Source organism: Chlorocebus sabaeus, chromosome 1, assembly GCF_047675955.1.
Source record: "Chlorocebus sabaeus isolate Y175 chromosome 1, mChlSab1.0.hap1, whole genome shotgun sequence".
NCBI lineage: Eukaryota > Metazoa > Chordata > Mammalia > Primates > Cercopithecidae > Chlorocebus > Chlorocebus sabaeus.
In genome coordinates this window covers 48,411,751-48,437,485 of record NC_132904.1, presented here as the reverse complement: position 1 = coordinate 48,437,485, position 25,735 = coordinate 48,411,751, and the positions used below count along the sequence as shown (strand labels likewise).

The 25,735-nt window shown below is 34.8% G+C and overlaps 1 protein-coding gene across 6 annotated transcripts in view; it reads right to left on the bottom strand.

The window, feature by feature from the left end:
• Positions 1–25,735, bottom strand: part of SOX6 (SRY-box transcription factor 6) — a 655,459-nt gene that overhangs the window by 432,793 nt on the left and 196,931 nt on the right. The gene's annotated exons all lie outside the window — the stretch shown is intronic.

The window sequence follows — 25,735 nt, the reverse complement described above, 5'->3', positions numbered from 1 at the left end:
CACCCAAGTGATTCTTACATACCTTAAAAGTTAGAGAGCCACTGCTCTAGGATCACCTTAAACTCACCTAAGAAGAACTCCAACATAATCCCTTAGAACTCAAAATAAAATTATATACCTTATTGCTAGTTTGACCTTGACCTTTTGCCCTCATTCCAATAACTAAGATTCCACCTTGTTTTTCTGTAGCTGAGTGCAGTAGTCCATCTAAAACCATAACCATTCCCTGACCTTTTAGCTAATTATCCATTTCATATCTCTGGATGTGAATAAGCAAGCCCTATTCATCATAGCAGGTGTGGGGCAGAGTAGTAAGGGTCTACTAGGATAGGAACAGTCTTGGGAGAAAGTTAATATAGCAGACACAATTTATTAGCTAAAAGGTTGGACAACTGACACCCATAACTATATACTCCATTATAGGAAAAAAACTAGAATCTGTCCTTTAACTCCACTTTTTGTCTATGGATCTTATTGAGGCCTAGCTGCCTATGTCTCTAAGTACCACTTACCCTGGATTTTTTTTTCCTTTCTCTGCTTTATGAAACTCTTTAATATCCTGTTTTATGTATTTCTTCTATAAGGTCAAAAGGCAGACATGGCAGCCAGTGGTTTCACAAATTGCTACAAAAGGCCATGTTCATAGCCAGAATGAAGGAAAAGATAAAGGCTATGGGAAAAAAAAAAATCATAAAAACCTAAAGGAAAACCCTTGAGAACTGGAATTACTAGTAGACCAAGTAAAATAATATTTTTTAAAAATTTTAAATTCTGATCATTTATTTTTATTTTCATAGACTCTTTTAAGAAAGGTCAACAAAAAGATGATGATTCAAAAGATGATTATGAGAGAAGGTTAAAGTGACTAAAAGAAAAAAGACGTTACTGAACTAGTAGAACTCAGAAAACAGATTTTTCTTGGCCTCTCTACCACTTCCTAGATTTACGATCTAGACTAAGTCTCTTAACTTTTCTGTGCTTCAGTTCCTCATCTGCAAAATGAATATAATAAACCAGGTCCTGTGTGTCTCATAGGGTTATTTTTATAATTAAACAGGATCATGCTTATTAAAAAGCTTTGAAACTATAAATACCATATAAATATAGGGGATTACTGTAGCTATATAAATTGCTATTATCTAAAATATTATTAACATATCCACAGATAACTTAAAGTGGTAATATTTTTATTGTTTTATAATATTTTATTTTATTTTATTTTAAGAAACTGGGTCTCACTCTATTGACCAAGTTGGAGTGCAGTGGCACTATTACAACCTCAAACGAATAAACTCAAGTGATCCTCTCACCTCAGCCTCCTGAGTACTACATTATTTTTAAAGGAAAGTATAAACCATACACAGTGAAAAAGTAAGTAGAAGTTTGTAAAATGTCTTTCCTAAGGAAATTTTAAGAATATGACCAATATTAGTTAGGGAAGACTAAGGTAAAATCATCCCAAAGTATAGATGAATAATCAGATTAACCTGAGTTTGCCAGTTCATGCCTTAAGGTTCTTACCAGAAGGACTTCCAGGTGAGGAAAGGGATAAGGAGTGATACTGGTGACATTTCTCATCCAAAACCATCTACCTAAAGACAGAGTTCAGATTGACTTGAAGAAGCAAAAGCTTGGGGTATTTGTTACATGACATTTGACTTTATCCAACATTGCCCTAAGATTCAATCAAGTGCCATAATTTGATTTAATTGGATAACGTGTACATGTTCAAAGGGAGAAAACCGAAGTTTTAGCCGGTGCAAAAATTGGTTGATAAGAGTTGCCCATGTGAAGGAAAAAGGATTCTTAACTTAAAAAAACAGACAGTTGGCTGGGCGCGGTGGCTCACGCCTATAATCCCAGCACTTTGGGAGGTCGAGGCAGGTGGATCACCAGAGGTCAGGAGTTCGAGACCAGCCTGGCCAACATGGTGAAACCCCATCTCTACTAAAAATATTAAAAAATTAGCTGGGTATGGTAGTGGGTGCCTGTAATCCCAGCTACTCAGGAGGGTGAGGCAGAAGAATTGCTTGAACCCAGGAGATGGAGGTTGCAGTGAGCCAACACGGTCCCACTGCACTCCAGCCTGGGTAACACAGTGAGACTCTATCTCAAAAAAAAAAAAAAAAGTTTCAATTCCATTGAAACTGAAGAATGTCGAATTTTTTAAAAGTTCCATTTTTATAAGTTTCACTAAACCATTCAATAAATATTGTTGAACATGTACAATGTTCTAGGCATTGTTCAAGACACTGAGGAATATGAGCAACAAAAACAGTCAAAAATTACCTGCCATCATAGACCTTATATTCCAGTTGGAAAGAAAGCCAATACATTTAAAAGATACACAAATTATATAGTATGTTCAATATTGAAAAAGGTTCTGGAAACAAATAGAACAGCATTAGAGAGAACAGGATTGTTTAGTAGGTTGCAATTTTAAATAGGATGCTCAAGGCAGAGCTCACTAAGAAGACATTTAAGCAGAAACTTGAAGGAGGTGATGAAGTTTGGTGAGATCATTATAGTACAATCATGGGAGTTATTTTTCATCCATGTTAACATTTTTACCACTTTAATAATAAACAAGACATTCTTATAAATGTACTTTGGTACTATAATAGTGAAAAGCTGTAAGTCACTAATGTAATGGTAAAACAAATTGTGGTACATCCATATGACGGCACACGATGTAATGATTAAAAATGTTCTCCAAGACTATTAACCTAAAAAAATCAATAAAATGAGTTTTTAGATACAAAAAATGTACATATAGTATGATCCAATCTTGCAGAACATTTTTTCATTTGCTCAACAACTATTTTTTGAGTACCTTCTATAAGCCGGGCACTATTCTGGGCACCAGAGAGAGGGCAGTAAACAAGCTAGTCATGTTCTTCCTTCTCATACATACATAGATAAAAGACTTATATGAAATATAACAAAATATTACTAGGAAGTAAATTTCATTATGAAAGAAAAAGGTAAAATTATAAGTTATTTTATTTCCTCCTTTATGATTAAATATAGTCTCAAATTTCTAAATACTTTCTGAATGGTGCCAAAAATAAACCATGGACTTTATATTGATCTAAACATTATAGCCCATATGTGTTTTGTTATATCTGTGTTTGCATAAATAATAATTTGCAGTCTTACAATATTCTTCCAAATGTGTATTGCATTTTTCAATTATATACCAATTTTTATGTCTCATAACACCTAATGAAATTGAATAACATTGGATCCCTTTCTACAACTACAAAATCTAGGGAAAAGAACAGATAACTAATTTACCACACTAGAAATACTGTTTAAATTGTAAATTATAACAATGCATATGAAAGTATCTCACACAGTACCTGGACAAAGAAAGGCTTGCAGATTCTGGATCCTATGCTAATACCTTCCCAGTTATGCTGGAGTTTGTTGTTGTTGTTGCTGTTGTTTGTTGTTTGTTTTTGACAGGGCAAAAAATCTCCATTTATTTAAAATGGAGCTTTAATGGTTACCAAAAAAAGTCTTATCTGAATCCCAGACCCTACCACGACTACCAAGTGTTAGCTTTATTCCATCTCCCCTCAACCACTAAAATGATCAGCAAACAAGTTAGACATTTTTTTTATAATGTTTTTCCAGTCTTCTTTTGATTTCAGTATTTATATTTAAACCATGTAGCAAATGGCAGCTGTCTACCTCTAATTAGTCAAGTTGTCTTGGGCAAGTCATTTCAACTTTCCAGTCTCGCTTTTTAAATTTTTCAAAGATAAGATTTGGACTAGGAGACCTCAAAAGTCATTAAGCTCTAAAGTTTCATTATATTACTTTAAGTCTATAAGGTATCTATAATAAATCAAAGGAACACAGCTTCTCAAAAGAATAAAGGCTACAGCAATAGGATGGTTGGTTAGAACAAGAAAACAAAGACCAAGGATTAAAAGAGAATTTGAAAATCTCCCCAACCCCCTGGACCAAGTCCAGCTTCAATCACATAAAGGTTGTTTTGGGACTATAGAAAAGAATAAATATGAAGGTTTCTCAAATCATCAAGAGATGATGTTTTTGCTTAGAAAGAAAAAGTACACTTGTTCCTATACACTCTCTAGTTCTTAAAACATACATACACACATCACCAACAACAATGCCCCTAAATGTTTTAATATTGATATGGAAGGAAAATACAAATCACTTATTTTGCTGAAATATAGTATTTTAAACCTAGAAAGGGTGATTTCGTTTTGAGGGTTTAAAAAAAAAAGAAAAAAATCACTGTATTCACTCTTTTTCTATTGCCTCCTCTGTATACAAACCCCCAATAGCTCTTAAATTTGTGGCATTTTCTTATGTACATAGAGAAAAATTTGTATTGCTATTGCAGCAACATCTAAACAGTTTCCTGTAAACTTTCAGTGATGGAAGTCATAGAATTTATGATAAAATCCCATAGAGTGGTGAAACAAATTTCTTTCATATTTATCATTCATTTTATTCAGTGTGCATTTGAAGGAAAACCTTTTAAGAACACCAATAATGTGAGAAAGCTACAACAACTAAATTTATTGTTAAGTATCACATCATTGGTCCTCCTGGGAGTTCAGGAAGAAAGCTTAAATCACATTTCCTAACACATTGGAGAGTTTCCCAGAGATGTGATGGCCCACAGAGGCAAACCATCCAAAGCATACTGGAATCTCAGAGATGGTGACAAAGAAATATCGCTTTGTTTAATAAAAGCAGACTAGAGTTACCCTTTCAATTTTTTTTAACAAAATACAAACTCTCTTAACCCATTTTTCTTCGTTCCTTCCTCCACCCACTCCTGTTTCACCTGACTAAACTGTAGGTATTTGTTCCATCACCTGACTTAGGGGCTGGCTAGAAATATTAGGGAAAAAAAAAAAAAAAACAATCTACTATTGTTACATGAGACAACAACCTTTCATGTCCTTGAAGCTCACCATGACCTTTCATCTTTCCTATCCCCAATGGTCTCTCCTAACAACTAAAACTACACTCAGTTGGGCTGAATTCCAGATTGTCATAAAAAGAACCCTGTCTTTTCAAAACAAAACCAATTTTTACACCAAGGTGGGGGAGAAACACAAGTCCATTGTTCCCTCACAGATGGAAGTTGGAGTTACTAAGGCAACTGCTCTAATCCTCCTTTTTACCACCTTTTTCACATCACTGGCCTATCAAGTATGCTACCTTTTAACTCATAAGCTCAAAAGCTGGTAGTCTAACTGGCTGCCCTAATTAGCTACGATTTTCACACTACAGACAACATGATGAGCTAATCGAAATTTGCAAAATAATGACGTACCTCCAGCAAATATTCCTCCTCCTGAGGCCCAGTCTTAGAATAACAATAATGAGACCATTATTAGAGAAGGGCATTAAAATGCTGCACTGCTGCTAAACAGAGAACTTAATTGTTCTGGTCTTGTCCATTGAATCAACAACCTATTGTTGTGGACTTGAAAAATAAAGGACTGGAGAATGGGTGCCATGATGATTGGTCTGTGCGGCCATACCGGCACTCTGTAGAATTGTTTTCTTTTGAAACTCTTGATGGACTAGTAGTTTTGTTTAAAAGTAACATAAAAGGCGATTGTCTGGATAAAAAGTCCTATTTATTGAAATCCTTAGAAGCAGTTGCATGGATTTGTTCGTGACCCCTGAGACAAAAACATAGTGACCATAATAACACCATTTGTAGAGAGCCCTGTTACCACTGCCTACAGTAACATAAGATAAGAGACAGTCTTTTCTAACTACAGTTGGAAGGAAGGAAGTACTTCTGAGCAGAAAACAAGAATGATAAAAGGTCAAATACTGGATAAAGCTCATTAATAATTGAAAAGGAGACTTTAAAAAATAATGCTAATTTAAGAATTCTGTACAATTGCTAAAGATTCAAGCACATGTAAAAAGGCACACAGCTTGTTTTTTCTTTTCTTTTCCCACTTTTGAGCTTCTTTGGTTAAGAAAAAGAATTGAAATAGAATTATTATTAAATAACTAAAGCAAGATGTCTCAGGATAACCTGGAGAACAAGAAACCCAAAGGTTTCTAAATAATTATTCTTATGGTCATCCCCAATCTATATTGAGAATAACAAAATACTGAAGTTAAAGGTTAACTAGTGTAGGATTCTTAGCTGTAGAAAAGCACTGTTTACACACTGTAAAAGTGTCTTCCATATGGGGCCATAGTACATGTTTTCTGTAAAGTCAAACCAAGATTTTAGTGTTGAATTGTGGGGAAGGGACGTACTTTTGCTGTTAGAGGGTATTTGGGGTGAGGGTCTGTTTGTTTTTTACCAAGTAAAATCTGCATTATATAAAAATGTATTAAATTGTAAATAAGACCTCTTGCTTCATTCAAACTGTGCTTTGCTTCAGTTATCTTCATCTTGTTAGGCTAAATTAATTAACAATCTCAATGTTGCACATTTTCTCTTTTCATTACATCAAGTAATGGCCAGTATATTAAGAAAGCCCTCACCATGGGAATTCTGCAACACTACTGCTAAGAAGAGTTTCTGTGTATCAATGTAACAATATTCATTTCATAAGCATTTATTAAATGTACTTTTACTGTTAACAACCAAGTAAGCACCTAAATTCTTAACATGTTATCAATTGAAAACCATTTTTTCAAAAAGCAAAACTAAACTAAAAGTTGCAAGATACTTTAAAAAGGAAAAATAAATCACATTGTATGCCCACAACCAGGTTTCACCATCAACTTTATCTAAAATAAGAAGAAACACGTGAAAATTTGACAGGTATGTTTTCATGGATACAAGACAGTATTGCATAAAAGGTTTAAAAGACACACCCCAAGCCGTTCATTCTGCTCCTTGCTGTGGAATGTTTAACATGATAAATGGGATGATTAGAATTTCATTGGTAAATCCCATTATTTTAAATCTGTAAGAATGAAATGTTTTAAACTCTTTTGTAAGTTTCCTTTTCAACCTGAAACTCTGTGGCATCTAGAATTATGCAAATGGACAAAACACTAAAGCTCTTTTTAATCTTTTCCTTGATCAACCAGTGCTTCTTTCTCCAATCACAGCTTTGTGTCTGATATCTTTCTGCTAGCATTTCTTATTTAATTAAAACAGACACTGACAGAAGGACATGGATTAGTACTGTAATGATGCATTTACTTAGATTAATCGGAGGCTCCTTTTAGAGTAATGGCTTAAACAAAGAACAAAAGGAAATTGTTATGAAACAGCCTTTTATCCCAGGCAAAGGTCGCATTATGAGGTTTTTAATTTTGTCAGCTTCTGTTATACTCTGCCTTGCTAGTGGAACATGAGAAGTGCTTTTACCCCCAATAAAGCCAGTTATTATAAAAACAGCCATTAAAGCTGCAAATTAAAATGTCTGATTTTTGAAACAGGTTACTTAGCTTTCAGAATATCCTAATTAGCATGTTGTACATTGTTGTGAGGAAAAGAAGACTAAATGCTAATGACCTACCGCCAGGTGACCACACTGCTGTGCACAATAATAAGGACGTTTCCAAGTAATATGATGAATCAACCAAGTACAGGTCCCCCATCTAACACCCCTTCTCCAAATACAGCTTCAGATGAATGGAGGGCCTGACTGTTTGGATGTGTTCAGTAGGGCCCTACTTCTGTCCAGAAGACTCTCAGCCAGCTACTTTTTATATAATCACTAAAAGGCAGACTTCTTTCTATTACAAAAGAAAGTAAATAAAATAGCAATACTATATACAGTCTGAAGTTAGAAAAGGCAACAGTCATTTGACTGCAAAGCACAACGAATTAAAGAACCATGCCCCAACAAAACCAACTCTTTGCCTCTTTTCATCCAACCTTCCCCAACCTATCCCTCTTCCCACCGCCTCTTTAATAAGTTGAGCTTGCAGAGTATAAATGGAGCTAAGGTTTGAAAGCTCAGTCTTTTTTCATAGCACTGATTTTTACACCATGTTGTCTTTAACCAGCTGAAAGGTAAATCGAGTTTCCTTTTTCTAAATGTTGTTTTTGCCTTCTGTTTACTGACTACATCCACTGCTACTTCTCCTTAGTCAAAACTGCTCTTGACAAAGGATATATTGTCCTTTGCATTTCCTACTGTATGAACTTACCTCAATTGCTTGCCTATTTCTAGGTATTTTCTGCTTTATCTTTCTTTATGGACTAAATGATTCTGTGCCCCACTATACATTAGGTTAATATGTGGACTAGATGGAAAATATCTCCACAATTCCCCATAGAGAAAACATAATCCACTTTAAGTCTCACACAAATACTCCTGAGTAGCTTGCTCTAGAAATTTCTTGAAACCAACAGGAAATATTTTCACTGGAACAAGAAATCACTGAGGATCATCAGTGCCATCTATCCCACGGACTCATTTGAAAAGGAGTATTATTTAAGGTTGTATCAATTATCTACAGCCACAAGAATGCACAGGTTTAACCAACCCAAAACTTAGTGGCTTAAATCAGTAAGTTTTTTTTTAGTTTATGCATCTGTAGGTCAGCTGGACATTTCTCTGGTTTTAGTTGAGTTCACTAACATATCTTGTGGTTGGCCTTGGCTGGGACAACTGGTATAACTCAACTCTGTTTCATATGTCTCATTCCCCAACAGGCTAGCCCAGGATTGTTCTTCTATAGTGAGAGAAAAGAGCAAGAGTGTGAACAGAAATGTACAAGTGCTTTTACAAGCCTCTACCTGTGTCACATAAGCTAACATCCCATTGGCCAATGTAAGCTAAATGACTGATCTCAGAGTCCAGTCATGAGGACAAATGCCCTATCAATATTGGAAGGGAACCGCAAAGTTTTAGGGCAAAGGTCATAAATAGAAGGAAGGATGAAGAAGAACTGGGACCTTTAAAGTATTCAGTCTTAGCAAAGAGGCCAAGGTCATTTGATGACTCCCAAAGTTCATCAGCAGAAGCTTCTGTTTTGTTCCATTTTAAATAATGCTGTCTACACAGCCACTCAAAATCAATGTCATTTTTATTTTAATAAGTGAGAAAAATTCTTTAAAAGATAGTTAACAAACAACCCCATCACACCTTATCTCCATTGACTTCCAATTTAAAAATTACAACTATTAAACTAATCCTAAAATGTGACCTATACAAGTTCGCCATTTATTTTTGTGTACTGAATTATTGTGAATCAGATATACCTTAATAAGAGGTTTCAAAACTACAAACATTTTTGTCTCAGATGCTTCCCTTCCACTGACAGAAGCAGCTAAGTCTGAGGAGCTATCTAATGGATACTAGACCTAGAATTTTATTCATTACTATATCTTAGAGAGTACAGACAGTTTTATTCCACAGAATACCAGAAAACAGTATTTCACACCCCCTTAAAACAGCAGATATAGCCACAATAGCAGTGTTTAAAAATAAAAATTCTTTTGAAGTCCAATCCCTATCACTTACGTCTCTATTGTTCCTCCAAGAACTTTGTCTGTGAAAAAGTAATGCAAAGAAAATTGGTCTGAGGATACTACATGAGAAGGTGCCCTAGAATAAGATGATTAAGAAGCTAATTTTAAGCTTTGCAAATTTTCTGTTTCTACAAAAGATAAATGAGGAAAGTATCCATGATGATTGCACCAGTTTCCCAAAGTTAATCTAACAGTCCCTACATATAGCTTTAGAGATATATCTCAAGCCAGTTACCAGTCTTTCCACTCACAGACACACATCCAACAGGAATAGGAGTGATTACTGGGCAGAATTCCTAACCCCTATGGCAAGGGAAATACTATCCTGTAGCACTACTCAACAATTATCCCTCTGAGCAATTAAAATAACCAATGAAGTGGGTCTCCAAAAGGAGCCTTCAGCCATTCCTTCATTTGAGCCAGCAGTGACAATGAGGTTGCCAAAGCTGGCACTAATACCCGAGGAACAAGAAATAAAGGCCAGCAAAGCTCAATCTTGCATCCAAAGATATTAAAAAGGAAACTAAATGACACGGAGAAGACGTTCTTAAGAATTACCTAATTAATACAGAAAGGAAAAAAATAAATAACATAATAAAATTATTTGTATTCCCTTTTCATTTTTTCCACATTCCTTTACAACTTATTTTAATAATAATTTTGTTGTAAAGCAAAGCCCTGGGTGATGGTTTGCCTTTTATAAATAAGAATGATAACAGGCAAGAATGCAATTTGTCCTATTTTTCTAGTGTTTTGATCAACCAACTCCTCTCACCTGGTCTTTAGTAAGTATCAATTACTAAAGCAGTGATTCAAGGTCATGGAAAAGAGCAAAGCTAATAGGTCCATATAAAAATCAAGGCTAGCATTGTGCCCTCGTTAACACTGCATTCTAAACAAACAATAAGTCCATGTTCAGAGAGCTGTACTAATTCTTCTCAAAGGAAGCAGCTTAGGTTCGACTCAAAATTTCTTTTAAAAGTCTCCTTGCTTTGACAGAGAGGCAAAGAGAAACAAAAGTGCTTGCATCTCAGAAAAGGAAAGGACCATAAAGAACAAAGACAGAAAAGGAAAGCTCAAACTCCTTAAGAACATTGTCTCTACAGGTCCATTCACTTGATTCTATCATTTCACACATATATATTTCACATGCATACATATATCTCATCTGGTACATAGTATATGCTTAAAAGCTATGTTGATTAAAATTATCATACAATTAGAAGAACAGATAAGAACAGAAAAAAAGTAAGCATACTGTCTTAAAAGAAATTATATCACCAGTCACATCAGATATTTAGGAAGCCCCAAGTTTAGAGTTTCTAACATTTGTTTTCAACTATTTTTTACAGGATGACAGGATGAAATGAGATGAAACATGGGTCAAATAACATGTGAAGCAACACCTACCTCCCCAGATTTTTTTTTTTTTTTTTTTTTTTCCCAGAGAGATATGGTCTCACTAAGTTACACAGGCTGGCCTTGAACTCCTGTGCTCAAGTAGTCTTCCTGCCTCAGGCTCCCTAGCAGTTGAGACTACAGGCACACACCACCTCCCAGCCTGATGTTTTATAGAGATAAAAATATGACTAAAACTAACCCCAAGGAAAGGCTCAGAAGAAGAATGATGTCATAAATGGCTCAATGCAACCAATGGGGTAATTGTGGGACCTGAAGGAGAAGTCCTACCCTTTTGCCTTTATAAAGGACATTTGGTACATAAACAGACTAAAGTATTTAAGTCTCAGATCACCTTTAACTTTGGTGCAAGAGCCTTCTTCTCTGTTCATTTAACACCCTCTTTGATAATATCTTCCCTAACCAATGCCATCAACTTGCTATCTTCTTAATTCCAATGGATTAAACCATAGGCCTGCCAAAAAGTAGTCAAAGATAATCACCCAAATAATTGCATTGCTATGACAGAGGCTTATGGCGACAACCTCCATTCTTTACCAACATTTTCTCTATCCCCAACTTTCTTCTTGCAGTCCCCTAACCAAAAAACAAAAAACAAAAAACAAAAGGCAGAGGGCTGGAGGGAAACAGCTATGTTTATGTTTCAAAATTCTTTAAAGATAAAAATATTTTTCCTCCCAGTTAAGAGTTTTAACTTAAATTAATTGCAAATGCCTCTAGGAAAGGTAATATCATGAGTTCCTTCCACACTAAGATAGATATATATGACTCTGAATGCATTTTATAAGGCTAGAATATCTATCCTTGATTCCAAAATAAAATAGACACACTAGAAGAAGAGAAAATTACTGACTAATCATGAACACAGTTACAAACATCCTTTAAATTTTAACTAATTCTATAGCGTAAATGAAAATCCACTGAGAACAAATAGGTTTTGTCACGGTTATCCTAAATGGTTCAGAAAATCTACCAATAATACCATATTCACAGATTAAAGAAGAATAACTCTATAAGCATCCCAACAGATGCAATAGATACAAGATAAAACCTACCAAAAACTGTATAGTCATTGGTAAAATTTAGGATGCATTGCCATCAAAGACAGAAACAATATCTTCCCTCAGCTTAAAAAAAAAAAAAAGCTTCAGGTTAATTTTAAATAGAATAACTCAAGGCCAAGAGGAAGACTATCTAAAATAAGGCCCAAATATATAGAAAACCAAAAATCGCATGTTCTCCCTTATATGTGGAATCTAAAACAACTGAACTCAGTAGAAGCAGAAAGCAGTAGGTGGTTACCAGAGGTTGGGTGGGAATGGGGAGAAATAGGGAGATGTTGGTTAAAGGGTACAAAGTTGCAATTAGGCAGGAGGAACACATGGTAAGTATTTAAGGTGATGGATACGTTAGTTTGATTCTACCATTCCACATGTATACATTTCACATGCATACATATATCATATTACAGTGTATCCCGTAAATACATATGATTATAATTTGCCCAAAAACTAAATAAATTTAAAAAGTTTTTAAATCTTAAATGAGTTTTTAAAAATAAAATAATAAAATAATGCCCAAGTAGCAGTTCTGACCCAAAAAACATAAGACACACCAGGGCTTCCCTAAGTGCTTGTGTAGGTCATGACAAGCTCTTTGTGGTGGGAAATATTTATTATTTAACATTAAGTAAAAAACAAAGAACACACAATGACATCTATGATATAACTGCAGTTACATTAAATTAGTTTTTAAAAGGGGCAGGCACAATGGCTTACGCTTGTAACACTGACACTTTGGGAGACCGAGGCGGGAAGACTGCTTGAGCCCAGGAATTCGAGACTAGCCTGGGCAATGAAGCAAAACCTCATCTCTACAAAAAAAACAAAGAAAATTAGCCAGGCGTGGTGGTGTGCACCTGTAATTCCAGCTACTTGGGGGAGCTGAGATTGGAGGATCACTTGGGCCTGGGAGGTCGAGACTGCAGTGAGTCATGATCATGCCACTGCACTCCAGCCTGGGCAACAGAGCGAGAAGCTGTCTCCAAAAAAAAAAAAAAAAAAAAAAAAAATATGAACAAGGACTGGAAATAAGCAGCTAAAAATGAAAACAGATGACATACTGTGGAAGTGTATGAGAGGTTTTATCTTTTTTCTTGTTGTTTTAACGTAAGTTTTAATCAAAAATAATAAAAAAGGTGCATGTGACTACTATGTGATACTATCCTATGAACAATTTAGGGTAGGGGAGATAGTGAGTGACCGGGAAAAAAAAAAAAAAGAAAAAGAAAAATCACCACATAGAAGGGTTAAAGGAACAGGAAAGGGATAGTGTCAGAGAAGGCTCTTCCAAGGAGGAATTTTATCCATTTTGAATTGTATTTGGTCTTGGTTGTAAATTTGGGATCATTTGAGGAAAGGGGAAATTCTACACAATGACTGATAGTAAAACTGTAAAATCTACTACCTCTGAGAAACTCCACCCATATAACTAAGTGTGCATGCTATTCCAAATGTGCTGTTGTCTGCGTGGACTTTCAAAGGTTAATTGGCTTTTTCAATTTTGACTTAATTTTAAAATTGTTCTAATGAGGCCCTTACTCTCATAAACTAGTTAGCACCCCAATCTTTTCCTAATGAAAGTATCAACACCCAAGGGACTTAAATCTGAGGCTCTTATAACTGAGAGAAATATCTATAAGGGCTAGGGAAAAAACTGCCAACTTAAGACCCTGGCACTTAAGACTTGCCAGGTAAAAAAGACCAAATTTCATTGAGAATATATATCTTTTAATTTCATGGATTAAAAAAAAACAGGATCTTATTTTAATGTCGGAATTTTTAAGTAATAAAATCTTACTACAAAATGGTCCAGCCTGTGCTTAAAAGAGAGAATTAAACTATCAACCTAGTCTTTACATGCATATTTCAATATAAAAACACAAACAAAATGCAGACCTCCTAAAAGAGCAAGAAACATAAATTAAAAACATTACTCCTTTAAAAGTGACTAAACAAAGTCAAGCAGAATTTGCACAGCTATATTTGGAGAATAAATTTTCTTTCAAATCCAGATTATGTTTTCTAGGTGAACAGCAAAATTTGTCCTACAATATTCATTTTTGTTTTGTTTTCTAAACTAGTGAGATCTCTAGTTTGAAGCAAATCCATTAACAATTATACATTAGTGAAAGGATTAACATGCAAAAATGTCACAAGCAGAGAATATTTCTTCAGAGCGTAGGCAGATAAAGTACTCTCTCCAATTCCTGTTGAACTTGTAAATCTAAGAAAAATATCTAATTGCTATAAATAAGTGAATATCAAAAATATAAGCACATTTCAACTTCTTTCATTTAGGAAAAAGGAAAACTACATACAGAAGGCTAGATATAGAAATTCAATAAATTTGTTCTATTTTCAAAATAATGTAAACTAAAAGTCTGTATTTTATCTATTTATATAATCTCATTTGCATTTTATTCCTTGACAATGCTAATAACATTATTTCACCTAAAACTATACTTGTTTAAACAGTAACACATTTCATCATAAAACTCATACTCCTTTATGCTCATGAAAAGTAAACTAGAATAAATTGCAAATATTAGGTGAGACAATGGACATTAAAATATTTCTCCAAATCAGGTATATCCATATATGCATCCACCATAACAGTTGTGCAGTTATGCAACTTTGGCTGTACGCATTACAACACTTAGTTGTGTAAGTGATAAAAAAAAAAAAAACTCAAAGTAGCTTTTTTTAATCAAAAAACAATTTGTCAGTTGGACACCATGGCATGTGCCTGCAGTCCCAGCTACTCAGGAGGCTAAGGCAGGAGGATCACTTAAGCCTGGATGACCTCAGACCAGCCTGGGCAATACTGTGAGACCCCCATCTCTAACAAATAAATAAGTAAACCAACAGGCAAACAAAAAATAATTCATTGGTTCACTTAATTGAAAAGGCCTGCCTTCTAACACACCTGGACTCGGTATTAAAATGGTATAATTAGGAAATTGGTTTTTCTCCTTCTCTCTCTCAGGCAGGCTCTCCCCTTTCAGTGACAAAGATGACTATCAGAAGCTCAAGGTTAGAAACCTCAGTAGAAAGACAGTGCTTCCTTCCCAATAATTCCAGGAAATATCCCAGGATTGAGTCTCACTGGCCTGGCTTGGATAACATGTTTATTTCCGAACCATCCACTGTTGCCAGGAGTATGAAATGCCCACTCCCTATGACTTGGGAGGATAAAGGCAGTTCCACCTCAACCACAGGTACCAAAAGTGAAAGAAGGGTTGTTCCCCAAAAGAAAACCAGAACAAATGCTGCATAGTGAAAACACTAAACAGCATAATTCATAAGAGTTTCTTTGGACAATAATTATTACAGTGAGGGAACTTCAGAGGAAAAATATAAAAACAATTGCAAACTTCATTTAATAGCAGTTGCACAGCAAAAACAACTTTGAATTGTTTCTAGTAGTCCCAAAAGGGGGACAAAAAACATGAATCCAGGAATTCTTAAGGCAAATGAGAATAAAAGTATTCTTTATTCGACAACTTTTGTCCCTTCTCTTACTTCAGAGACAGCTACTCCAAATAATCATTCCATCATCCCCTTTAAGTCTAAATTCTTAGAACTCTTGCAAAGATCTACAGAGGCCTAGCTACCCATCTCTAAAAATTTATTTTCATGGATCCTCAAGTAATATAAAAACTGCTTAAAGGCCACTATAAACATTAATGAGGATCCCATATAACTTAATTCATTTATTTTAATTTGAATCTGAAAAGACTTCTACTTTTTTTTTATTTTTATTTTTTTCAGATGGAGTTTCGCTCTTGTGGCCCAGGCTGGAGTGCAGTGGCGTGATCTCCGCTCACTGTAATCTCCGCATCCTGGATTCAAGCGATTCTCCAGCCTCAGCCTCCCAAGTAACTAGGATTACAGGCACCTGCCACCATGTCTGGCTAATTTTTGTATTTTTAGTGGAGACAGGATTTCGCCATGTTGACCAGGCTGGTCTCAAACTCCTGACCTCAGGTGATCCGCCCACCTCTGCCTCCAAAGTGCTGGGATTACAGGCATGAGCCACCGCGCCCAGCCGACTTCTATACTTTTAAATGCGTATACCACAAAAGTCTAACATTTTTTGGCCATTAATATCTTGGGTTGAGTATAGTCACCCAATTCTTTACCGAACGGAGAGTTTTATATGAGGGACTGGAAGGAGAACATAAATGCAAAAGAAGCCTGGGGAAACTAAACTGGAAAGCCATTAAAGGAAAGAATGGCTGAGGTACCAAAAACAATATTCATTTATGTCAAATTCATTCACACATTCATTTTATGCATACATTTAGAGCACTGACAATGAGCAAACTATCGTGCTACAGATGATACAAAGAAACATGTCATGGTCCCCACTCCTCCAAAATCATAACTGGCAGCGGGGGAGAAGAAGCATGAGCAGTGATAATGAGAGTGACATGCCAATTCCTTCTTTTTGTTTTCCCCCACCAAAAGCTCCAGATTTTGTTCAGGTCGCAGGATAAATAATACACTTCACATTCTTCAAAAACGTTTCATTTAACTCATCTGCAAATTCAAGAAACTACTTTTTGCCTAACTCTCAGGATAACAGAAAATAGTAAAAGCTAGCAGCACATACAAGAAAAGCTAAATGTAAGAAGAGCAATGCAAATTTGGCAAATTATGAAAAGAATTGGGAATATGGAAATTTGCAGAATTTTTAATTAATTCCCTCAGTAATTATAAACTGAGTGTTTCCTGAACAATGGGCATTATATATGGTCATGTAGTAAGATGGATTAGACTTAATATCCCTGCAAGTTTAAAAAAAAAAAACACAAAACTTTCATCAGAAACTAGTGTTAGTAAAAGGACTGTTCACAAAAATTACTAAAAAGATAAATTGTGACAAGAACAAAAAGAGAGAGACAAAATGCTATGGGAGTTCACATCATAGAAGCGAGATCACAGAAGACTACAAGTAGCTAGGCCTTGAAAGATGGATGAAATTCCCACAAGTAAGTATGTTCAACAGAAGTATTGTAGGTACAAGAAATTACATGAAATATATCAAGAAAATACAAACTGCTTCTATGTCAGTTCCAAAATATCTATAGAATTTTGGATGAGAGGATAATATAAATGCAAGCTATTTTGTAATATTCTATATTTTAATGCATTGTGTTATTCAATATTAGATTTTGAGAGCTATAAATAACGTATGCTGGAATCCTTTGGTAGTCATTATATTCACAATGTATAAAGAATGGAACTCTTCAAATACGTCTGTATTGGGCATTATATGCAGAAGATACACAAGATACATGTTCTTTTTTCAATATTTCTATTTTGCAAATGAGTAATAAAATATGAAGTAAGCCTCCCACATGTAATGGAAGTATGTTTGAATGTTTGAGAGACTAGATATGTAAATTATCTGCTTAATTCGGCAAGTAAATAAAAATATCTGGGCCCCTACAAATACTTTTGTTACCTTGTGACCAGCAAATAAAATCTAACTATTTGTTTAGCGAAATAAGTCAGGCACAGAAAGATAAATACTGCATATTCTCATTCTTATGTGGACGCTTAAAAAAAAAAAAAAAAAGCTGATTTCATAGCAGTAGAGTAGAATAGTAACTACTGGAGGATAGGAAAGGTAACAAGGAGAAAAACAGGGAGAAGTTGGTTAAAGGATACAAAATTACAGCTAGATAGAGGAATTTCTATAGAATACTACATAGGAGAATCTAGTTTTCTATAGCATTGAAGGGTGGCTATAGTTAACAATTTACTGTGTATTTTCAAGTAGCTAGAAGAGAATATGATTTTGAATGTTCTCAAAACAAAAATGATAAATGTTTGAGATGATGGATATGCTAATTACCCTGATTTGATCATTACACATTGTATACCTATATTGAAATATCACTCTGTACCCCATAAATATGTACAATTATTATGTTTTAATTAAAAATAATATGCACAAAGAACACCATGGAATACACAGGCAGAATAAATGATCAATCATGAGGGATACCAGTAAACTTCTAGATTACCTGGCAATCTAAATGGCATGTCATTGAGGAAAATAATAGTAAAGAGAATTTTGAAGAAAAAAAATGCCTCCTGAGTGTATCAATTCCTAGGTTAAAAGAGTAAAGTTATGAGGAACACTGTTGGGATCTGGGATCCTAGATAGTCCTTTGATTTTAAATATTCGGCATAAAGTTTAGCACACGTGACTTCACAAGGGATTTGTCCCAATACGTAGCTCTTTAAAGAATATACACTTACTCTGCTGCCTACCTCTCTGTACAATGAACATGATCATGGTGCTCACCTCATAAGGCATTAGCACCACAGTAGGCTACTAGAGCACTGGAGACAGTCTGCCTGTCACATGTACTGTGGTCAGCTGGAAAAATACACCTTCACATTTACACCCACATGATTCACAATCAAACTTTAATAGAAAGAAAAACACGTTCAGAAAAAGACTTTTGCCAAGCTTCCTGTAGACTGAAATGCCAATTTTTCCTACTGGTGAGCATCATGCTTCCAGCATTATCCTTTAGCAAAGAAAATATAAAACAACAGATAGGTACAGCATTTTCCAAGAAGTCTCTAGTCTCTCTGGAAGTATAAAAATAATTTATTCTGAATTGTAGGCAGTCTTCCAAGTATGACATTTTAGAGGATTCCACTGTCTTCTAAAATACCAGATTTGGAAAACTGAATGCTACCTGACAATTCTTGTAAAAAAATATAATGGCTAATTTGTACCAGCTAAAAAATAAAATCTGAAAATCTGCCCCAAATTATTTAAATTAAGGAGTCTTCATTTCAACAGGTTACCAGTTAATCTCAGAATTTGGACTTTAAGTGTCCACAACACTAAATCATTCTCAGCAGCATCTTTCAAGAACTGTATATTCTTCTCTTGTTAACATTTCCTATACTTTCACAAATTTACTCAATTATTCATTCAACAAATATTTATTAGGTGCTTATTATCTGCCAAGAACTGTAATTGACAAGAAACCAGAGGTATTTTTCCACTTTTGGAACTATGAAATCTTAACAAAATATCACAATAGTGTCCCATAAAGCCACTACCAAATACTTTAAATGTCAACTAGTAATTGGATGGGCAAGATGGAAGACATGGAGACAGAAGTATTCAATAGAACAATACCTTCCTTCTGCCTTTCACGCTGAAGCATAGAATGGGGTCAGAACCTCCCATGTAAATTTGATGTCCTTTCATACTGGACCAATTTAGCTACCCTAACCAGCCAGCCTTGGTGGGAAAGTACAAGTATTGTCCTGCTTGAAGAGAGGAAATGAGTTGCTTTTGATGAGAAGGAACTAAGCAATAATACAAAGCACAGTAAAATCCAAATGTACTTTTTTAAAAAATTCATATATTGGCACTTTGAGGCTTACCATGACTATCTAATTAACAAGAATGCTAATGGCAAAACATTTACATTGGGTTCCATCCAGACTGTAACTGCATTGCCTCCTAGCCATCCATACCCCTGGCCCATCCTATCAATGGACAGCATATTGTGTTTTCTCTCTGAAAGGCCCAGACACAGGGCCAGAATGCCACTAATTCAGCAAAAATTCACAACTTTGATTGGTGTAATAAGGTGGTAAAGAAGTCAGAAAGGTCCTTGGCAGGGCAGGCATTTACAACCCCTCAGCCAGTTCAGGCTTCTGCCTGACAGATGATGCCATAGTCTTCTGGATTTAGAAGGATTCTCTTTTCCAAGAGGACCAACATCCATACTAAAAATAGACAGAGATGCAATAGGATAAGAACCAGAATGCAGCAGTGGGAAGTAAGAAAAGGAAAATATTTTACTGCAATCTTCCAGCAACTTAATTTGGAAAAAAAAAAAATCAGTTTTAGAATAGGCTTCTAATTCTCATACCTGAATATACATATTATTTTTTAAAAGTTGAATGCCCCAACTATTTTTATAAAAGAAATATAAATATAACCATGGAACACAATTGCTTAAACCTTATGCAGATATTGGTGCAAAACAATTACTATTTGAATTTGTTTTCAATTTCTTCATGCAAAGTGATGCCTAGTTTTAACTCTCTTGGTTTATATAATTTTAAAGTATTTTGTCTATTATAAACCATTTCTCTGAGTTCATTCTGTAACCAACACTCTCTCATTGGGCAAAACATTTTGAAATATTTAAACAAACTCTAATATTCCTGATGCTACAGCTTTTAAAAATATGATGAAATTATTTTTTAAAATGTACATTTCCTCCACTACTCATCTAGGTGGGTCCTTGTACATCATTCTATGCTTGTGAATGGTAAGAATCTTTCAGTTGTACATTATAATCACAGACATTTAAAAATGTGTTTTGCCTTCACCTTACAGTACCATATCCTGATAAAACTACTGAAATTGCATATAATGCAGGAATCATGGCAATTCAAACATTGAGATCTTGATCTCAAGTACTCCTGAAGTAAAAGGTATTTTGAAATTCATAAAATAACTAATTTTTTAAGTGATATGGTAATCATATCACTTAAAAGTCATTTTCTTCTGCTTTCTATCACTATAAAAAGGAAAGCAGCCTAGGATCCGAATGCATTGCAAGAGATTGGAGAATTTAAGATCAAGGATTTTTTATCTTGAGAACATGCAACTGGTACTCAGGCAATGGTAGTGCTACAGGGAACTGTCAACTTGAAACAATACCATTGAATGTTTCTACTGTCACGGCAGAATATAACAATTAGCCTTAAGAAGAGTGCATCAGGAATAAGAGAAATGGGAAGAAGTAACAAATGTCTAGCTCGAGGCCGACTTCAACATGGCAGAGTTCCCCACATATTCCTAACAGTATTCAATGGACCAGATATCCTTAGCATTCAATGGACCAGATATCCTTAGCTCTCTCATCTATTACTGTGGGAAAAAAAACAAAAAACAGTGGTAGACAAAAAGTTGGGGGCAACAACAGGGAGTGGGAGCAGGGGTCAGCGAGAGGGAAGGAACCTGATTGCCAGGCTTCAAACAGTTAAGCATGGGCACCTTTAACTAATATGGAAAGTTAAACAGAAATTTTTTATAAGCTGGGACCCGCTCACATAATAAGATGCATTATCAGTCTCACTAAGCGAAATATTTGTGTTGCCATGCAGCTAAACAAATACCTTTTTTCACTTTCACTTAAGACAGCCTCCCACTCCTATTTCTCTGAACAGTAGAGGCAGTCCTAGCTGGATAACATGTGTAGTCTGGGCAGCATGTTTCCCGCCGCCTCACAAAAAGAGTATTTATGTTAACATTCCAGATTCATTGGGAATTATGGAAACTCCATGCATTAAAGTCAATGTAAAATTTCTGCTATTTTAATATCTTCACTTATCAATCAGTGCAACTTGGCACAGATTCAAGAGTGTGGCAGCATTTTTTTCATGCCATTTGCACATTACTATTCATAATACTACAACAATCTCCTGTATGAAATATGATGAATTCACAAGTATGATTATCAAATTTATGGTGTATGCTCACTACACCACACATTATGGTTTTGTAGCTTGTTTGCCCTAAAGTAACACAGATTTGCATAGAGTTTAAATGGGTATGGTCTATACAAACCATAGTTAAAATATTATTACAGTTATATGCTTTTCCATAGAAACTAGTAAAAAAAAAATCATATTTCTTTCTTCTTTAGGGCAGTATTTTATTACAAAGCTCTGCTATTTCTTTGAAAACAAAATCAAGACCAAAAGAGATACAGTTCAAGGATTAGACCTGAAAACCATACTGAGAAATTTTAAAAATAAAAAAATTAAATGCAAAATATATTATTTTCTCTAAAATAAAAACATTGTTTCTGCAAAAAGAAAAGAGATACCTGACCCCAAATACCTGACTTCTAGATAATAATGATGAAAAATACCTGACATCTAGATTACAATGCCATATAGATAATAACGATGAATAATATAGCTGGATTTTTCCTACCCAAAAACTGCTAATCGCGGCAACCTGATATTTTAAACCTCATTTTCAGAGTCCCTCCCATACTCACTATCAACACCATGGCAATAGCTCATCTCCGGCTGCCTAACTCAACATAAGGCTCCCTATACCTTAAAGTGGTTTTCCACAGAGTTCAAAGTCAGAGAGTATTCCAAACAGCAACTCTATTTAAGAACAGCCCTACATGAGGGGGGAAAGGTGGCAGAATGGATTTTAAAATTTTTTCTTAGATTTCTCAAAGTGAATCAAACTCAAAAGTGATTCTACAATTCTGTTTCTAACATTAATTGGAAAATATATTCTATCTTGAATAATGTGCAAGTAATTAACAATTGTCACAAATGTAATTGTTCTCTTCTTACTCTGATGTTTTTAAGCTCTTGCTCCGGTGAAAAATTAAGCCATGCTTAAAATAAACAAGACAAAAGAATAGTATCCAGGGTAAATATAAATTGAGAAAAAGGTCAAAAAATGACTAAGACTGATGTGCTATAATTATTAAGTTTTTTAAAGGGAAGATACATTTATTCTTTTTGTCTAATTCTGGATTGCATTTGTTTTCCATGAGTATTTGAGATTAATATTTGAAGAAAACTTTGTAAACCCTTCCAACTTGAGACAACAGCAGCCGACTACATTTTCCAAAGGGAAGTCTAAAATAAGTAAAAATGTGTATTCCTTTCCATTCTCATAAAATTTCAACATTGAAGCTGACATTTAAAGACGACTAGTTTCTGTGGCAAAGGGATATGTTCAATACCACTCCCCAAATACATCTGGGCAGAGAACTTTCTGATCTAATGTTAACCTCCTCTAGGGAAAGACTACTAGGGAGAGATAAAAGGTAGGATTGTTATTCTAGAAGATTTCTCACAAACTAGTTTTTTAAAAAGTATTTTTTTCTTCAGTGTTAGGACTCCCCATATTTATATAACTAAGTTGGGTGAAAACTTAATTTTTGTATTGTATTCTTCAATCTCTCTAGAATATGAGAAAAGTCCATTGTTTATTAAGATGTAATCTTTTGGGCCAGTCACTGCTTAGAATACACCACTGCTTGATTTATCCCACATTTACATTGGGGTCATTTATCAAAGATATCCAAGAGTGGGAGACACAAAACAGACCAAGGACATTATGTCTTTCAAGCTTAGCAGCATTTAGCAGATTCCTGGGCCTCCAAAGCCTAACATTTAGCTAAGACTTCTTAAACAATCAGGTAAAAAGGCCCAGACTGGTTAGCAGATGTCTTATTCAGATAACAGAGAGAATACTTTAGTGACAATGTGAGAAAAAAATGGCAAAATTGATACAAACCCTTTGAACCATGTTTCCCTTTTTCCTCTCAGAATTCAACCTCGAGTCTAACAGGGACAGTATCCTTATTCTTGAGCAAATACGAAGACAATTGTACATATTTGTAAGTACACCAAAATGTACCAAAATAAAATACTTAGAAGAAATCAGCACATCATTGTTAAGCAAGGTAACATATCTGAACTCTCAAAAGATTGAAGACAAACACAATGACTATATATTGGTATTTGAGTCTCATAGAAAAAAATGAAATAAGATTTTACAGTATTGCTGGACAATTTATCCTTAATTTCATTTCTAATTTAATGTTAACATCTAGTAAGTCCAATTTTAATGCATAAAATATAGAACATGTACAAATAAGAAATATTAATATTCTAGACTATTCTATTTCATATCTCCAAAGAGGTAAAATTAGTGTCATGTGAACAAACCCAACTTTAGCATTTGGTAAAGTCATTTCAGTTCCTATATGTAACCCTTTATAATGCCCATTGTCTCGATTAAACACCTTCAGGAATAGTCATAGTAATGATGAACAGAATTCAACAATATTATACAAAAGAAAACAAGCTGCAGTATCTTTGACTTGATTTGTTTTCACTTCATTTAGGAACTATGACTGTTCTTGTTCTTTTCAGAGATCGCATTTAAAGAAAGAATAGTTTTTAGTTATCTTAGGTCATATTTCAAGTACAATAAAAACTGTGAATGAAGGAACTTTACAGAGGCACTGTTAAGTATTGGAGTGAAGGCACTGCTAATTATTGGAGTGAAAGCACTGTAAGAATTAGTTAGAGTCAGTTTAGACATTGCCCAACTTACTTTCCAACCATCTGTGTTAAATATGCTTCATTAAAACAGAACCATATGGAAAATAAGCTAGCAATTAACACAGCTTTTGCACATGACTCTAATACAATAGATTTCAAACTTTTAGTGGAACTGACTAAACTACTTCCATGCTGCTGCTATGTAGGACTTGGCAGCAGTCCCTAGACTTGCTTCATCCATACTATCTCATTTCAAGATACTGTTGCATTATTGAAATAAGGACATATGAAAAAACTAAAATATTTTATCACTTTCCTTGCAGTTGGTATGAGCTATTAAAATAAACCTGGGTACACTGAAATAGTCAGTCTCTCTGATGGCAACTAATACTACATGACAGGAAAAAAAGACATCCACTTTTATATAAGTCACACTAATAGCCTTTACATTTGACAGTTTATGTCTCTTAACAATGGATATAATATGCTATAATTATATTTTATTAACATGCAGAACTATTTTAGACCTCAGGAACTTTAGTAAAATGATCTGTGCAAAGGATTGACATAAAATAGTTTCATTATTCACCATCAACAAACCTCAGACTACAGATAGGACACCATGTCAGGTACTCTTGAAGCAAAGAATAAAACAGTTCTGGTCCTCAGTGGCCTTATAGTCTATGTGGAGAGATTAAATACATGTGAAGTGATAAGGGCCTTTTGAGAATAATGGGAATAAAAACATTTTTTAAGAGTTAATTTGCACTCCCTTCACCTCTATCCAAATGGTTGTGTACCATTATACAGTCTATTCACTGCACAAGGGTGCCCAGCTGAAGGAGCAAGTAGGCTGCAAAACTAGCCAGCACTGCTCACTAAATCATGCGCCCTACATAGGGCTGTAAACATCTAAGGAAAAGACACCTCCAAGGAAAAGTTTTGCCAATTCACAAAGCCATGCTAACAGAAGAAGTGACATCTACTCAAGAAACTTTTCTTTCTTCTTTTTTTTTCTAATTTATGTATTCATAGTATGTATCATTTTCTGCTGCCACGACTCTAGTCCAAGCCATCATCATCTCTCATATAAACACTTTTATATTAGTCTCGTAACTGGTGTTTCTGCTGCCACAACTGCTCTTCTATAGTCTATTCTTCTAATATCAGATTATCTTTTAAACGTAAATTATATCATTGTGCTTCTCCAATCCTCCAATGGCTTCCTATCTCACTTAGAAAAAACCCAGAGTCTTCATCATTCTATTGAGGAACCACTTAACCTGGCTACCAGCTATCTTTCTAATATTATCTCCAAATTCCCTTTTATTCACCCATTTGACTCTCATCACTCTATTGGTGCCAACTTTTCTTTGAACAGCCAAGATCCTCACACTTCAAGGCCTTTCTATACATTTTTCCCTTTTCCTGGGAGTTCTTCTTCCAGTACTTTGCATGGCTTGCTTCCTCACTTTGTTCTAGTTTCTCTTCAAATCCCTCTGTATCAGAGAAGCCTTCTCTGACAATCCTATAAAAAACTGTACCACCATCACTCTCAATAAATATTTATTGAACAAATGGATTAATAAATGCAAATGACAAGAAAATAAGATCCTTGTGACATTATTTTTGTCTGTTTTGTTTCACGTCAATATTCCTAGCATCTAGAATAGTGCTTTTTGTGTAA